Source organism: Heptranchias perlo, chromosome 7 (genome assembly GCF_035084215.1).
Source record: "Heptranchias perlo isolate sHepPer1 chromosome 7, sHepPer1.hap1, whole genome shotgun sequence".
NCBI classification, from domain to species: Eukaryota; Metazoa; Chordata; class Chondrichthyes; order Hexanchiformes; family Hexanchidae; genus Heptranchias; species Heptranchias perlo.
Genome location: NC_090331.1, coordinates 85,228,029 through 85,247,119, shown reverse-complemented (window position 1 = coordinate 85,247,119; position 19,091 = coordinate 85,228,029).

Here is a 19,091-nt window from a genome sequence, read left to right as displayed (position 1 = left end):
TCTGGTGCGTAATGAAGCGCTCCCCCAGAACGATCAAGGCACCTGAAGCGCATCTTGAGCAGCCCTATAGCATGCTCAATTGTAGACCTGGTAGGGATGTGGCTGTTGTTATATCTCGGTGGTGGGGTTCCTCGAGGTGTCATGAGCCACGTGTGCAGGGGGTATCCCTTGTCCCCGAGGAGCCAGCCCTTGCGGGTGTCCGGTGTGTGGAAGAGGGGCGGGATGTTGGACTCCCGGAGGATGAAGGAATTGTGGCAGCTGCCAGGGTATCCGGCGCACACGTGAAGGAATCTCTTGCGGTGGTCATAGGTCAGCTGAGTGTTGATGAACAGTCCTGGCTCGTGTGGAGGTGCCCGTATTGTTATATGGGTGCAATCGATTACTCCCTGCACCCGTGGGAAGCCAGCCACAGCGTGGAATCCGACTGCCCTCTCCGTCTGGCTGAGGTCATCCATGGGGAAGTTTATATAGTGGGAGGCCCTGCAAAACAAGCCGTCGGTGACCTGCGTTATGCACTTGTGTGCAGACGACTGAGAGGCCCTGGCAATGTCCATGGAATGATCCGGAGGCAAAGAAGTTGCGGGCAGTGGTGACTTTGACAGTGACAGGTAAGAAGATGCTGCTCGGCCCAGCCGGGCGCAGCTCAGCATGAAGGAGGCTGCAGATGTCTGCGACTACCTGGCGACTGACTCTGAGCCTCCATATGCACTGCTCCTCAGAGAGGTCCAGGAAGCTGAGCCTCGGTCCGTAGACCCTGTGGCGAGGGTAGTGCCTCCTGCAACGCCGCTCTCTCTGTTGTTGCCCTCCCTGCTGTTGTGCAGGTGCCTGTGGCACAGCACTGTGTTGTGGAGCTCCACATAGCGGAGGTGGACAGCGTGCCTGGTGAGGCTGGTGATGTTGCTCGTCCTCAGATGAAGTGATGAATGCAGCCATAGCGCCCCCCATCCTGACAGTGTGAGTTTGAGGGGGTCCGCAAAGTAGGTAAATGTGTTTGCACAGCAGAATTTAGGGTATAAATTAATAATTTTGAGTGAAAAGACAAAGGTGTTGCAGCCAAAATTTTGTCTGAAGTGACAGAGTGCCCTGCTGCAATCTATGAGGTATTCCCCCCAACTGTCAAATAATCCTTTGCATCTCCCATTGGTTGCTGGCTGAAACACGTCTGCTCCAGAAACACGCTGAGGATCCTTCAAAATTGCACCCCTGCCAAAATCTCCAGTCCATGAGGTCTGTCAAGTACCTCAACGACCTAAATAAGTATCTAAATTGTCATCCCGCTGGCTTTAATTGCTGGTGGGAGTCCCGCATGCGGGAGTTTCGCGCGCACTCGAACGCGTCATTGGGGAACCCGGAAGTGAGCAGGTTGGAGCCGGGCTCCGAACCGGCTCCGGGATTCCGCCATTTTTGGAGCCCCCCCGCTTAGCCATCCGAAAATCGGTCCCATTGTGTCCAGTTCTGGGCACCGCACTTTAGGAAAGATGTGAAGGCCTTAGAGAGGGTGCAAAAAATATTTACTAAAATGATTCCAGGGATGAGAGACTTTAGTCACGTGGATAGACTGGAGAAGCTGGGGTTGTTCTCCTTGGAACAGAGAAGGTTGAGAGGAGATTTGATAGAAGTGTTGAAAATCATGAAGGGTCTAGACAGAGTAGATAGAGAGAAACTGTTCCCATTGGCGGAAGGGTCAAGAACCAAAGGACATGGATTTAAGGTGATTGGCAAAAGAACCAAAGATGACACAAGGAAAAACTTTTTTACGCAGTGAGTGGTTAGGATCTGGAATGCACTGCCCGAGGGGGTGGTGGAGGCGGATTTAATCACGGCCTTCAAAAGGGAACTGGATAAGTACTTGAAAGGAAAAAAAATTCAGGTCTACGGGGATAGGGCAGGGAAGTGGGCTAGCTGGATTGCTCTTGCGGCCAAATGGCCTCCTTCCGTGCTGTAACCTTTCAAGCCTTAAATATCACATGGGAATAACACTACACCAGAGAATACTGCAGCTTAAGAAAGAAAGACTTGCATTTAAATTAGCACCTTTCGCATCCTCAGGACGTCCCAAAGCACTTTACAGCCAATGAAGTACTGTCACTGTTGTAATGTAGGAAATGCGGCAGCCAATTTGCGCACAGCAAGGTCCCACAAACTGCAACGTGATAATGAGCAGATAATCTGTTTTAGAGATGTTGGTTGAAGGATAAATATTAGCAGAACTCCCCTGCTCTTCTTCAAGTAGTGCAATGGGACCTTTTACACCCATCTGAGAGGTTTAATGTCTCATCTGAAAGACGGTACCTCCAATAGTGCAGCACTCACTCTGCACTGGTGTGCCAGCCTAGATTATGTGCTGAAGTCTCCGGAGTGGGACTTGAACCCACATCCTTCTGACTCAGAGGCGAGAGTTCTATCAACTAAGCCACGGCTGACACATAGGCATGCACCTTGGCCACCTACCATGCCCCACAGTCCAGAAAGTCTGGTGCAACTTGCCCGTTTTCAAGGGGCTACCAGTTCTCCCTCTGCCCCCTGACATGTAACATGTTGCTCAGATCTTCCCTTGCAAATACTTGGAGGAAGTCATCAGAACATTGATTGTCTTGTGCTCATCCTCAGTTTTGGTTCCACTTGCATCTTTTATGGTTTTCATCCCTTCCCTGACTGCTGTCTTACTGTTACTGTACTGAAAGAATTTTTTGCTATTATGTTTAGCCTCTGTCACTATGCTTTTTTCCAGGCCCCTCTTTGCCCCCTGATCACCCTTTAACTTGTTTCTTCATTTTCTTGTATTCCTCCCAGGGAAGCTCTTCCCCTTTCTTTCTGTAGGAATGGTAAATGTTATATTTCCACTTTATATCAATTTTAATTGATTTGTTAATTCACTTTAGATCATGTTTGCTTAGTCTGGGCTTATTGATTTTCTGTATGTATTTATCCTTCATTTGCAGTATTATACCTTTAAAGTGTTCCACTTATCTTCCAATTAAATGCTGGGAAACAAACTCCGCCAATCTATTTGCTTTAATTGTTCTTTCATTTTATTAAATGAATGAGGGGTTTTGATAGAGTAAGTAGTGAGAAACTGTTTCCAATGGCAGGAGGATTGGTAACCAGACATGCAGATTTAAAATAATTGGCAAAAGAACAAAGGGGAGATGAGGAGAATTTTTTTTCCGCAGCGAGTTGTTAGGACCTGGAATGCAGTGCCTGAAAAGGTGGTGGAAGCAGATTCAAAAATAACTTTCAAAAGGGAATTGGATAAATACTTGAAAAGGAAAAATGTGCAGGGTTATGGGGAAAGAGCAGTGGAGTGGGACCAATTGGATAGATCTTTTAAAGAGCCGGCATAGGCATGAAGGGCTGAATGGCCTCCTTCTGTGCTGTAAAATTCTATGATTCTATGATTGATTCTTTGCAAAACCAGTTCAAGATGATCACTGCCTCATGTTGCAACCTTGAAACACTGGGTTGTGCATTACATCTACCAACTCTCGCTGGAACTTTTAACTTTGACAGGGATGTAACACGGGCGATATCGGATCGACCGCCCCTAATACACCCCGCCTGACTTTCCTTTCTTAGAAGTCAATGGAAAGGAAAAATCAGCCGGGTGTATAATGGGCAGCCGATTTTATATCACCCGTTTTACTCTCCTGTCGGAGTTCCGCCCTCTGATTCAAAAACACATGGGTGGTCCCAGCTTATATTAGGCTGACTAAAGTTTCCAGTTAAGATAACTTTTTTTATTCTCGCATATCCTTCTTATTTCTTCATAGAGCAATTTGTCGCATATCCCTAGCGTTACTTAGATTTTTTGGAATAGAGGTATACCCAGGGTAGTTCATTCTGTTGCTATTCCCCTTTCACAGAATCAACCTTGCTTATGTTTCCTATGTTACTTTTCTTGTGGCATTTCCAGTATGAAAATGACTGTAAAAAATAGCCCTTTAGTTCCGCTATGAGAATGCAGAATAGAGGGAATCCTGCTGACACATGGTTACATTTGACCTTTAACTCTATGCTGCCAAACTTTTATTTTCTACCAAACATTCTCCTCCCTTGTCTGCAAACTCTATTCTATTTATATGAACGACAAACAAATAGGGTCCCGATATTAGCGGGGAGGCAGGATGGCAGTGTGGGGGGGGGGGCGATTGGGCGTGTGGGTAACCCGCCCAATAAAATACATCCGTCCCCCACGCAATCGCGGGTAAACTTAATATGGCTTCCGGGTTTGGCGTCCGAAACCTGAGCAGTGGACGGACTGCGCATCCACATCACAGGCTGTCAGCTGGAGGAGCCCTATTTAAAGGGGCAATCCTCCAATGGCTGCTCCTGGAGGAAACACACAAATAGCACAATGGAACAGCCCAGGGGAAAGACTGTTCCTAGATTTAGTGATGCCTCACTGGATGGGGTGAGGAGGAGGAGGGATGTGTTCTACCCAGCGGACGGGAGGAAGTGGCCTGTCTCGGCCACCAAGAAGGCCTGGCTCGAGGTGGCAGAGGAGGTCACCAGCAGCAGCAACAACATCTCCCGCACCTGGATCCTGTGCAGGAAGCGCTTCAATGACCTAACTAGGTCAGTCAAAGTGAGTACAGTTACTCATTCTCCGACATTCCGTCTTCCACATCACTGCCCCCACCCCACAACTCATTCTGCACTGCCAACACTACTCTATCACATCACTCCTCACACCCACTCAAAGCTCATCCTCAACTTACCTGCACTTACTCACGGGTGGTAGGAGTGGTTTGGGCCTGGCCCAGGGGAGGAAAGATGGCGAAAGGGGGCATGGAAGTGGGGACGCCACTCAAAGCGCCCCCACGTCTCACCCATTGCCCCCATCTCAACCAGTACCCGCAATGCTGCCTCCTCTCCAGTTGGCCAAGTCTGCCTCTGCACAGGTGCAGGTGGAGCAGTCTTTGGAGGGGCCCTCACGGAATCCGAAACCCAGAGGGCGTCGGCCCAAAGCATCTAATCGGTCAGGGCATGAACAAGAGCAACCTGCCACTACCTCTGCTCCAGCCACAGGGGATGCACCACGTAGAAGTAGTCGGAAGCGAAAGGCAAAGGTTTTGTAAGCACAAAGGGGATGTACAAGGTGTTTGACGGTTTGTCATGTTTTTTATTTATATTTGCTTTTTGTTAAATGCACATTAAATATTATTATTGTCACCACTACTGCCACGTCTTGGCCATTCTTGACCAGCTTGTCTAATAAGGCCCTTTCATGAGGTTCACCATGAATGTCCACACTTGATGTCACCCATTGGTCACTCTACAGTGGGTGTATGTGTATTTGCAGGACTATTTTGTGCAGGGAGTGGGGGTGCTGGTGTGGCCGCTGCTCGATCCAGGTGGTGAGGACTGGAGTCTTCACACTGTCTGATGTTAGGAGAACCGTTCACATATCAGTGACTCCCTGGCCTCATGAGCAGCCAGGTGAGCCGCTGTTCTGCCCATGGGTTGCTCCTCTTCCTCCTCAATGTTGATGGCAGATGTGGATGAGGCCTCCTCAAGCAGCACCCCTCACTGTTATGCCACATGGTGCAGGGCACAACACACGACTATAATGCGTCCCACTCTGTCTTGTGCATATTGAAGCACTTGTCCAGAACAATCAAGATACCTGAAACGCATCTTGAGCAGCCCTATAACATGCTCAATTGTAGACCTGCTAGCGATGTGGCTGTCATTATATCGACACTGTTGCTCGGTGGTGGGTTTCCTCAGAAGTGTGATGATCCACGTGTGCAGGGGGTATCCCTTGTCCCCGAGGAGCCAGCCATTGCGGGTGTTGGGTGTGTGGAAGAGGAGTGGGATGCTGGACTCCTGGAGGATAAAGGAATCGTGGCAGCTGCCAGGGTATCTGGCGCACACGTGAAGGAATCTCTTGCAGTGGTCACAAACGAGCTGAGTGCTGATGGAGTGATAGCCCTTCCTGTTGATGAACAGTCCTGGCTCGGATGGAGGTGCTCATTTTGTTATATGGGTGCAATCAATTACTCACTGCACCCATGGGAAGCCAGCCACAGCGTGGAATCCCACTGCCCTCTCCGTCTGGCTGAGGTCATCCATGGGGAAGTTGACGTAGTGCGAGGCCCTGTGAAACAAGCCATCGGTGACCTGCATTATGCACTTGTGTGCAGACGACTGAGAGACCCCGGCGATGTCCCTGGTGGCACCCTGGAATGATCCGGAGGCGAAAAAGTTGAGGACAGTGGTGACTTTGACAGCGACAGGTAAGGAGCAGCTCGGCATGAAGGAGGCTGCAGATGTCCACGACTACCTGGCGACTGACTCTTAGCCTCCGTATGCACTGCTCCTCAGAGGGGCCCAGAAAGCTGAGCCTCGGTCTGTAGATCCTGTGTCGTCAATCTCTCTGTTGTTGCCCTCTGTGCTCTTGTGCAGGTGCCTGTGGCGCAGCACTGTGTTGTGGAGCTCCACGTGGCGGAGGTGGATGCTGTGCCTGGTAAGGCTGGTGATGTTGCTCGTCCTCGGATGAAGTGGTGAATGCAGCCAGGGCGCCCCCCATCCTGACGGTGTGAGTTTGAGGGGGTCCGCAAAGTAGGTAAATATGTTTGCACAACAGAGTTTTGGGTGGAAAGTAAGAATTTTGAGTGGAAATACAAAGGTGTTGCAGCCAAAACTTTGTCTGAAGTGACAGAGTGCCCTGCTGCAATAAATGACGTTTTATCCCCACTTGTCAAATAATCCTTTGCATCTCCCACTGGCTGAAACACGTCTGCTAGAACAGGGAGTGTTTCCCACAGCACGGGAAACACCCTGAGGATCCTTCAAAATTGCACCCCTGCCAAAATCTCCACTCAATCAGGATCTCAAGTACTTTAACTATGTGTACAAGTATGTAAATCATCATCCCACTGGCTTTAATTGCCGGTGGGACTCCCGCATTCGGGAGGCGCGCACGCAGCTGAACGCGTCACTGGGGAACCCGGAAGTCAGTGGGTTGGAGCCGGGCTCTAAACCCGCTCCAGATTTCTACGTTTTACGAGACACCCCCGCCCCCAATGCACCCACTCCGCCATCCGAAAATCGGCCCCTTCACGGAAGAAGACACAAAAATCCTCCCAGAAATATTAGAGAACTAAGGTTCTGGCAAGAGCGAGGAACTGAAAGAAATTAGTATTAGTAAAAAAATCGTACTAGAGAAATTAATGGGACTGAAAGTCGATAAATTCCAATTGACCTGATGATCTACATCCCAGGGTTTTGGAAGAGGTAGCCATAGAGATAGTGGATGCATCGGTTGTCATCTTCCAAAATTCTATAGATTCTGGAACGGTTCCTGCAGGTTGGAGGGTAGCAAATATAACCCCACTATTTAAGAAAGGAGGGAGAGAGAAAACAGGGAACAACAGACCTGTTAGCCTGACATCAGGGTTTTCAGAAGGCTTTCGATAAGGTCCCACACAGGAGGTTGGTGAACAAAGTTAGAGCACATGGAATTGGGGGTAATATACTGGCATGGATTGAGAATTGGTTAACAGACAGAAAACCGAGAGTAGGAATAAACAGGTCTTTTTCAGGTTGGTAGACTATCACTAGTGGGGTATTGCAGGGATCGGTGCTTGGGCCCCAGCTATTCACAATCTATATCAATGATTTGGATGAGGGGACCAAATGTAATATTTCCAAGTTTGATGATGACACAAAACTAGGAGGGAATGTGAGTTGTGAGGAGGATGCAAAGAGGCTTCAAGGGGATATAGACAGGGTAAGTGAGTGGGCAAGAAAATGGCAGATGGAATATAATGTGGAAAAATGTGAAGTTATCCACTTTGATAGGAAAAACAGAAATGCAGAGTATTTTTTAAATGGTGAGAGATTTGGAAATGTTAATGTTCAAAGGGACCTGGGTGTCCTTGTACATGAGTCACTGGAAGCTAACATGTAGGTGCAGCAAGCAATTAGGAAGGCAAATGGTATGTTGGCCTTATTTCAAGAGGATTTGAGTACAGTAGTAAAGATGTCTTACTTCAATTATATAGGTCCTTGGTGAGACCACACCTGGAGTATTGTGTACAATTTTGGTCACCTTACCAAAGAGAGGATATACTTGCCATAGAGGGAGTGCAACGAAGGTTCACCAGACTGATTCCTGGGATGGCGGGATTGTTGTATGAGGAGAGATTGAGTAGACTTGGCCTGTATTCTCTAGAGTTTAGAAGAATGAGAGGTGATCACATTGAAACATACAAAATTCTTACAGGGCTCGACAGGGTAGATGCAAGGAGATGCAAGGCTGGGGAGTCTAGAACCAGGGGTCACAGTCTCAGAATAAGGGGTAGGCCATTTAGGACTGAGATGAGGAGAAATTTCTTCACTCAGAGGGTGGTGAATCTTTGGAATTCTCTACCCCACAGGGCTGTGGAGGCTTAGTCAATGAGTATATTCAAAACAGAGATTGATAGATTTCTAGATATTAAAGGCATCAAGGGATATGGGGATGGTGCAGGAAAATGGCGTTGAGGTAGAAGATCAGCCATGATTTTGTTGAATGGTGGAGCAGGCTCGAGGGGCCGGATGGCCTACTCCTGCTTCTATTTCTTATGTTTCTTATGTCCATCTGTAAATGTTCAAAGTAAATTTCAACAGTATTGCATTTTGGTTTTCACACTGTTCAAGAAAGCTTAGGCAACAGTGAACACACACACCATTGAAAAGTGCAGTCCCAAACATGCATCTTGGAACTGGCTTTAATCCAGTTGTGAACAATTGTCGTGGGAAATGTGCCCACTTTCAATTAACATAAAGGAAGATGGACCTTGTTCAATGAATTTGAATTATGTACACTTATGGAAGCAACAGATATCCTGACTCACAGATGTTGAACAGCCTGTGACATAATTAACTGGTCTCAAATCATGACTGTTGCTAATTTTTATAAATATCTTTGTCACGGAAACAGGCCTATGTTCAGGCCTTGACTTTAGAGTGTAATTAACAATCCAATAAAATGTTGAAAACATGTCGTTCGATTCCAGCCAAGAAAGAGTCTTAAGAATCATATCTGGTTTCAAACAGGCAGTGCTGAGAGACAGAGACAGCCTGTTCTTGTGTGCACGCTAAGTTGTTGTCAGGCCAAGAAAAAAAAAATTGAGCACATTATTGTTTGAAGCTAAGTTCGGTAAAAATGCCAAAATAAAAGTACAAGAACAACAATAACTTACATTTATGTAGTGCCTTTAATGTAGTAAAACGTCCCAAGGCGCTTCATAGGAGCGTTATCAAACAAAATTTGTCACCGAGCCACATAAAGAGATATTAGGACAGGTGGTCAAAGAGGTAGGTTTTAAGGAGCATCTTAAAGGAAAAGAGAGAGGCGGAGAGGGTTAGGGAATGTATTCCAGAGCTTAGGGCCTAGGCAGCTGAAGGTACGGCCACCAATGGTGGAGTGATTAAAATCGGGGATGCGCAAGAGGCCAGAATTGGAGGAGCGCAGAGATCTCGGACTGGAAGAAGTTACAGAGGGAGGGGTGAGGCCATGGAGGGATTTGAAAACAAGGATGAGAATTTTAAAATCAAGGCGTTGCCGGGCTGTGAGCAGAGGGGTGATGGATTAACGGGACTTGGTGTGATTTGGGATAAGGGCAACAGAGTTTTGGATGAGCTCAAGTTTATGGAGGGTGCAAGGTGGGAAGCCGGCCAGGAGAGCATGTTTATATATCTGTAGCGCTCATTGGGGGTTAAGTTGGATAATCCCTGAAAATGGGCGCGGGGATCGCGGTACATGATTAATCCGTGATTTAAAATGAGTTGTCGAGGCGAGTGAGTTCAAGTTTCAAGTGGCATATCTTACCAACTGCACCACTAGCCTCGTCCACTGCTCAATTCACTACACCCCCATCACCCACTTACCAACAATCTCTTTCCATTAGTACTCAACCGTTCAAATCATATGCTTTATTTCACCGTCACACACTTAGTACTGTTGCAAGCCTCAGACCCATAACTCACAGTTCACACTGGTAGCTATTCAACCATGACAGCCACATCACCCAAACATCTTGTAGGACACTCACTAACACACTTCCCTCTTTCTTGCAGGAGAAGGTGGCGCATAACAGGAGGCAGCAAGTGGCAGTGGTTCCATGGGCACGAACCTGCTGTCCTCTCTCAGGATGACAGCATTCCTGCACCCACCCCTGCCACTCCACCAGTGCCCTTGCTGTTGCCTGTCAGCCAGCCAGCCCACTCCCTGTAGAGTATTGAAACTTTATCCAAGCATAGGGAACCTCCAAAAACACGTACAAATGCACCAGCAGCCTGGGGAAATAATCCAGCAAATAACCTGTAACTCCTGCATGATCTCTTTAAATAGCGCTGGTTGGGTGGGGGGGGGGGGGGTTCTTCATGCCATTTAAGCCATGTTCAGCTGTGCGAGGTTAAGACCGTGCATTGGATGGAGTGTGGAGTTCCAAAATAGCAGCGGTCCCTTTAAATCAGCATTGAACACTGATTTGCGTCATAATCTCCCTACTCTGCATGCAGTTGGTGATTGTTAGGTGCGCACAAACCCCTTTACCAAGATGGCGTCCTGTACACTTCCCATTGGAAGTGTGCGTGTGCATCTCGGATCCCATTTTCAAGGCTTAGTTGGCCACGTAGCGCCTAAGAAACGGGCATTAAAAGGCCCAATTTCATCCCCACAGTGCTAAAAGAGAGATCTCAGAGTCCTTTACGTGGTGGTGGATAGCAAACAACAGGGTAGCAAGGGGAAAGGGAGAAAAAAAGGAAAGAGGGTCAGGTGGTGGCAAAAGTACGGTTAAAGAAGAGAGGCTTAAGGGGGTTGTTGAAGGCGGAGGGAAAGAGGGCAGGAGAAAGGTGACTGAAGGAATGATCACTGATCGTGGAGGGAGTGGGGAAGCAGAAGTAGGCCAGTGTTGGAGAATTGGATGGTGCACACAGGCAACTAAGACTGGAGAAGGTTGTGGATGTAGGGAAAGAGGAGGTTATGGATGTAGGGAAAGAGGAGGTTGTGGAGGGGTTTGAAGATGAAGACCTGAATCTTAAAGTTGATTCTTTGGAACATGAGAAGCCAGTGGAGCTTGGTGGGGGCAGGGGCAATGGTGACGTGGGCCTTAGTACAGATGAAGACACAAACAACAGCATTCTGGAATACTTGTAGTTTATGAAAGGTAGAGTTGAGGAGGCTGGCAAGGGGAGCTTTGGACAAGGCCGGTCGCGAGCTGATAAAAGCTGGGATTAGGTTTTGGGTAACAAAGGAGGAGGAGAGGTGGAAGAAATCGGCCTCAGTGGCAGATCAGGTGTGGAAAGAAAGAAGAAAGAAAGAACTTGCATTTATATAGCGCCTTTCCCAACATCGGGATGTTCCAAAATGCTTTACAGCCAATGAAGTATTTTTGAATTGTAGTAACTGTTGTAATGTAGGAAACGCAGCAGCCAATTTGCGCACAGCAAGGTCCCACAAACAGCAATGTGATAATGGCCAGATAATCTGTTATTTAGTGATCTTGGTTGAGGGATAAATATTGGCCAGGACACCAGAGAGAACTCCCCTGCTCTTCTTCGAAATAATGCTGTGGGATCTTTTACGTCCGCCTGAAAGGGCAGACGGGGCCTCAGTTTAACATTTTATCTGAAAGAAAGCAACCCTGATGGTGTAGCACTCTCTCAGTATTGCACTGGAGTGTCAGCCTGGATTATGTGCTCATGGCTCTGGAGTGGGACTTGAAGCCATCAACCTTCTGACTTAGAGAGGCGAGCACGCTACCGATGAGCCACGACTGACACCAAGGAGGAAGCTGAGCTCAGGGTCAAGTACCACTTAATCAGTGTAACTTGATGCACCATGCGTTTCGTAGCCACGTCAATTCAAAGCAACCAAACAACCTGTCGCTCACGCCGTGAAGTGTTGATCTGTTATGCAGGTGAGACATTGGAATTTTCCCACAGCTGCTTGTCACGCGAGGAAATATTTGTTCAAGGTAGGACTGTGCTAAGCTGCACACAATACTCTGTATTTTATAGGAGTGGCTGTATCACTTCCGCAGATCTCCTTGCAAACCACAACATTATGTGCTGGTAACTGCTAGCACGCAATGTGATGACATTTTCAGTTTATGTCCAGCTGCAACGTGTAGATGTGAGACCTGATTGATCCTACCATGCTGCATTAATCATTATAATTGGGTGATACACTGATTTATATTGATAGGAGTGTTACCTACAGCAGTATTTGACAGGCAACCAGCATTGCAAAGGGAGACAGAACAACTGAACAAATTTAAAGTACCAAGGCAGGATGAGAAATGGATTTAGACACATTGGACTGGCCACTTCTATATCAGTAAATTTTGCCAATTCTTTACAACCTGGACATTTATTTTTTCCACGGCTCAAACTGCCAACCTTTTTGAGCGGCTGCAGGTTCCATTTCCTACTATCTCCTCCCACACTTGGGAATCCTGATGGGGGTCCACTAAGAAAATTTACGAGCTGATTCCAGGGTCAGTGGCGGATCAGTCAGACGGGCACAAAGCACCTATGCATTCTGCTTCAACAACAGTCAGTGGCAGAGAATTTAATCGCCCTCTGCGAACAAAAAAAATTTGTAACCTTCCCTTTAAACAATAGGATCATAGCAGCAGGAGTAGGCCATTCAGCCCCTCGAGTCTGTTCCGCCATTCAAATAGATCATGGCTGATCTGCATCCCAATTCCATTTATCTGCCTTGGTTCCATATCCCTTAATACCCTTACCCAACAAAAATCTATCAATCTCAGTTTTGAAATTTTCAATTGACCCCCAGCCTCAACAGCTTTTTGGGGGAGAGACTGCCAGATTTCCACTACCCTTTGTGTGAAGAAGTACTTCCTGACATCACTCCGGAATGGCCTAGCTCTAATTTTAAGGATATGCCCCCTTGTTCTGGACTCTCCCACCAGAGGAAATAGTTTCTCTCTATCTATACTAACAAATCCTTTAATCATCTTGAACATCTCAATTAGATCACCCCTTAATCTTCTATACTCATGGAATAAAAGCCTATGCAACCTGTCCTCACAATTTAACCCTTTTAGCCCAACCTGGCACCTTCTACCATATCATAACCCTTCATAATCTTGAATACGCCCTAACCTTTTCAACTTCAGTAAAAAAAAAGCCTTAAGTTCTCGGCTGGGGCATTCCTCACTGCCGGAGCTGTGGGAGATGAGCCCAGTGCTCACACTGCTATCCTACAACTGACCCTACAAATTTCCCATGCTGGTGCAAGGTTTTGAAGATGTAGCTGTCAGGGTAGAATAGTATTGTTGGTGCATGAAAGATGCACAGGTGTAAGGAAGTGAGGGGCGAGGGGAGTGGTTGTGAGGACAGTCGCAAGTGCAGATTGTGCCAGTCACAGCAGAAGGAGGTTGAGTGAAGTGTGCGGCTGTGATTTGGAGGAGAGTGATGGGAAGTGGGGAAAGGTAGGCTTATGATTTCTGGGGCTACAAGTGGTGCAGGACTGAGTAGAGAGTAAGAGAGGATTTGAGTAGGATTCTGACCTTGGCAGCTCTGGTCAGATCATTGAATTTTTTCTGTCCTTGCAACCTGGTCCTGGGTGCTATGCTCCTCATATTCTCCTGCTCTGCCATTCTGGCCCACTGTTGTCAGGCAAGTTGCTTTGGAACCTTTCTCCCGTCTGCTGGGAAAATCAGCTCACCTCCTCCTGGTCACCTCCTCCACCGACACTTTCAGAGCGGCGTCTGAAAGTTGGGGCGGCCCTTCCTGCACCAGCTCTGCCAGCCATTCCCAGTGTTCAACTCCAATTCAGAAGAAATCAGCCAAAGGGAACCTCCCCTTTAAGAGGTGCAGGCTGCCTTTAAATGGTGTCACTGACACTTGATTTTCCGCCCCCCCTAATCGGTGAGCTGCCGATAAATGCGAGTCGGGCTGGCAGCTAGCCAACAACAATCGAATGAGGCACGTGCTCCAACTCCGCCGCACCTATCGCTGACGTCATCCAGAGCACTTTCCAATCAAACGCCCCTCTGACGCTAGTTGAATTTCTCCCCCTTTGACTCTTCCCAGTTGAGCCTCAGCTCACTCAGATGATTGGGATTAGGTGATGGAAAACAGAAAATTATAACTTCAAGACACACTTAGTTGGGTTTTAGTAAAACAGAATTTTATTGATGCAACGTATTTCTCTAATAACAGGAAGTACAGTTTGTGCTGTTACCTGGGAACGAATATTATGTAGCAATCTGGAACATTCCAGAAGCATGAAAGAAGAAGAAAGACTTGCATTTATATGATGCCTTTCACGACCTCAGGATGTCCCAAAGCGCTTTATAGCCAATAAAGTACTTTTGATGTGCAGTCGCTGTTATAATGTAGGAAATGTGGCAGCCATTTTGCGCACAGCAAGCTTCCACAAATAGCAATGTGGTAATGACAAAATCATCTGTTTTAGTGATGATGGTTGAAGGACAAGTATTGGCAAGGATACCAGGGAGAACTCCCTAGTTCTTCTTTGAAATAGTGCCATGGGTCCTTTTACGTCCACCTGAGAGGGCAGACAGGGCCGGTTTAATGTCTCATCTGAAAGACGGCACCTCCGACAGTGCAGTGCTCTCTCAGTACTGCACTGGAATGTTGGCCTAGATTTTCTGCTCAAGTCTCTGGAGTGGGACTTAAACCCACAACCATGTGACTCTGTGGCAAGAGTGACACCAACAGAGCCATGGTTGACACTTACCTGGCAGGCCCATGTATCTGGCTAGCACAGTGTCCTGTGAAGTGGAGAGAAGTGGGTGGTAAGCAGCTAGCAGCTGAAGCAGACACATGAAGACTTGGGAAGAGAGCAGGGGTATGCGGGGGGGGGGGTTTATTTTTGGGTGCGAAACCCGGAAGGTAAGTTGGCGGGTCGCTATCACAGATCGTGACCTTAACGAGGTCAACAAATTTTATTAACGGGCTTCGCACCCGGCAGCTAGCCTGATTGACAGGAGGTGATCGGAGGTCGCTCGAGGACGTTAGAGATCGGAAGATGAGTTCGGAGGTCGGGTGATGAATCGGAGGTGGGTGGGGGGCCACTATCTGGGGGTTCCACCATGGTGTTGGGGGGGGGGGCGTCCACCGGGGGTGGGGGGGGTTGGCCGATCGCGGGGTTCCTGTCGGCCAGGCACGCTTGTTGGGCCTGGATGAAGCACTCCTGCTCTAGCAATGCAATAAAGGCACTCACCTCATGGATCCGGCCCTTCCCCCCTGCTTTCACCTGACATGAATCAGAAACAATGGGAAACCCGAACAGGTAAGGTTGAATTCATTTAAGTTTTCCAATACACAAAAAGTTAAGTATCTCAAGTATTTCAATATGGTACATTGCTCCTTTAAGTATTGGCCCGCTGGCTTTAAGTGGGGGTGGGACTTCCTGGTGTCTGCAGTCGACATGCAAACAAACCTGCCTGGGTTAAACCCAGAAGTGGGCGCGTTGGAGCCGAGATGCGGTCCCGCTCCAAAAAACTGTTATTTTAACCTCCCACCCACCCCCAGCCCACCCTTTCTTCGGGGTTAAAATTACCCCCTTGGTGTTACTATGTACTGATCCTTTTTGTTGACAAAGCCACTAAATGTTTCATTTGATTGTAATTAATTTTCGTTCTAAGGCTTTTTTCACGACAACATACATTGAGTGTTTACGCAATCCAAAAACATGAGTGTTAGTGATTGCAGATTAGGCTTCAACACTTCTATTCCAATAAACATTAACATTGCAATTAGGTATGATGATTATAAATTAAACTAGGGTTTGTAATTTATTGGTGTCTTTATGGAGTTCGTTCAAACCAAAGGTTATATTTTTACCATGTAAATTGATGGTGAGGAAATCAATCCCACAGAGCCCTTTGCTCCCTCACTCACTCTGTCCGTTTCATTATTTTCCCAGAGTCAGCAATTTTCGCCTTTGGCAAAAATGAGCACTCTTTTCGTTTTGATGTCACAGGAACAATCTTCCTTTGATTTGCTTCAAGAGAAGTTGGTATTGATCCTTGTGACTGGTTCGCCCCACCCCGCCCCCTAGACCAGAATCCCAGAGCATCTCCTAAACCCATGACTCCACCACTTAGAAGGGCAAGGGCAGCAGGCGCATGGGAACACCATCACCTGCAGGTTCCCCTCCAAGTCACACACCATCCCGACTTGGAAATATATCGCCGTTCCTTCATTGTCGCTGGGTCAAAGTCCTGGAAATCCCTCTCTAACAGCACTGTGGGAGCACCTTCACCAGATGGACTGCAGCGGTTCAAGAAGGCAGCCAACCACAACCTTCTCATGGGTAACTACGTATGGGCAATAAATGCTGGCTTTGCCAGTGACGTCCTCATCCCGAGAATGAATGAAAAAAATTCCAGGACCACTACCTCAGTGCAGGAACAGAATTGCAAAATTTGATCCCCTAAACACTTAAAAATCCCAGAATATCATGTGATACAAACGCCAATTTGACCTTTTGGGTCTGATATTGCAGGAAACAAAGTGCTGTAAGCGGTGTGCAGGCAGGGCCCCCCCTTGTCTCATGAGTGGAGGCCTGAGAACCAACTACACCAATATATTGAGCGTAGGAAATGCAGGCAGGAAGTACCTAAGTTGCTGGGGGGCCTACACAATAACTGGTTCATTGTATTTTGCCATAGATTGTGAGCACTTGGTGCCACCATCGAATGGTGCTTCCACAGGTTGAAGGTTTGGTGCTCCAACACCTTGCCTCCTCTGTAATCCAATCATAGTAAACACTGGACACAGGATATAGGGCTGTGTATTTTTATACTTGCCATCCCTGTAATGCCTTCCGGCAGCTGTCATCCCAAGTCTCAGAGCTTCCTCATCAGCCATACAATGAACATATGAATATCATTAGTGAATCTTTCTTAATTCAGTCCTAGCCACAAAATATAAATGCTACAAGAAGCATTTGAGGGACAAACTTTGAACTATTTCACTTTGCACAGGCATCTATTATAATTTGCAGACTCCCGTAACTACTTGGACTAAGCTTCTACTCTCCTCGCTAACTCCGAAGACTCCATCTCATCTACCCAATTTCACCTTCTCCGTCACATCTGCTCTCATGACTCTGAAATGTCCTTATTCCTCAGCCAAGACTTCCCCTTGACAGTGGTCGATGGGACTCTTAATCCTTGACTGCGACTGCCTCATTTCTGATGGCCCTGCCCTCACTCCTTCTCCCTACTCTCACAAGGACAACAAGATGCCACTTGACCTCACCTTCTACCTCACCAGCCTCCACATTTACCAGATCATTTTTCCATTATTTCTGCCACTTATGACGAGATCCCACCATCATCACATCCTCCCTTCCTGACTTCGAGGGAAAAGTACGGACTTGGTTAGGAAATTGGCTGAGCGAAAGGTGACAGAGAGTAGGGATAATGGGTAAGTATTCACATTAGCAGGATGTGACTAGTGGAGTCCCGCAGGAATCTGTCTTGGGGCCTCAATTATTCACAATATTTATTAACGACTTAGATGAAGGTATAGAAAGTCTCATATCTAAGTTTGCTGATGACACAAAGATTGGTGGCATTGTAAGCAGTGTCGATGAAAACATAAAATTACAAAGGGATATTGATAGATTAGGTGAATGGGCAAAATTGTGGCAAATGGAATTCAATGTAGACAAATGTGAGGTCATCCACTTTGGATCAAAAAAGAATAGAACAAGGTACTTTCTAAATGGTAAAAAGTTAAAAACAGTGGATGTCCAAAGGGACCTAGGGGTTCAGGTACACAGATCATTGAAGTGTCATGAACAGGTGCAGAAAATAATCAAGAATGCTAATGGAATGCTGGCCTTTATATGTAGAGGACTGGAGTACAAGGGGGCAGAAGTTATGCTGCAGCTATACAAAACCCTGGTTAGACCGCACCTGGAGTACTGTGAGCAGTTCTGGGCACCGCACCTTCGGAAGGACATATTGGCCTTGGAGGGAGTGCAGTGTAGGTTTATTAGAATGATACCCGGACTTCAAGGGTTAAGTTACGAGGAGAGATTACACAAATTGGGGTTGTATTCTCTGGAGTTTAGAAGGTTAAGAGGTGATCTGATCGAAGTTCATAAGATATTAAGGGGAACGGATAGGGTGGATAGAGAGAAACTATTTCCGCTGGTTAGGGATTCTAGGAATAGGGGGCACAGTCCAAAAATTAGAGCCAGACCTTTCAGGAGCGAGATTAGAAAACATTTCTACACACAAAGTGTGGTAGAAGTTTGGAACTCTTTTCCGCAAACAGCAATTGATACTAGCTCAATTGTTAAATTTAAATGTGAGATAGATAGCTTTTTGGCAACCAAAGGTATTAAGGGATATGGGCCAACGGCAGGTATATGGAGCTAGATCACAGATCAGCTATTATCTTATCAAATGGCGGAGCAGGCACGAGGGGCTGAATGGCCTACTCCTGTTCCTATGTTCCTAAGAAAGTGGGATGTGTGTCTGGGTGATGTGCCTGGTTATGTATGAATAGCTGCCAGTGTGTGTGGCCTGGGAGATGTGGGTCGGTGGCTTGCAACAGTGATAATATGTGAGGATGAGAGAAAGCATCTGATTGGAAGAGTTGAGTACTAATGGAAAGAGATTGTTGGTAGGTGGGTGTTGGGGGAGTTAGTGTATGGAGTAGTGGATGCGGCTAGTGGTGCAGTTGGTAGGAGATGCCACTTGACAGTTGACCTCACTCACCCTGACCACTCATGTCAAAGCATTGAACTTCTTCCTGTACTGCATCCATGTTCATGATGCTGTGCGCCTGGAATTGACTTCATCCCCTATTGCCTCCCACTGCATTTTGGGTGTATGTCTGGAGGGCCTCTTGCTCACCGCCCCCCCCCCACCTCACCCCGAGGATATAGGATGTCCCTCCTTCTGTCCACCTCTTGCACCAAGGCCTCTGGTGCATCGGCAGAGAATCTTGGTGCATGGACTCTCACATCTGCAGATTGGTGAGGTCTGGCATGCAGATTGGAGGATGTGGGATTTAGTGGTGCGCAATCTTTATTCAAACATAACTCATCAGTTTGTAAACATAGGGAAGAGACCTTCTTC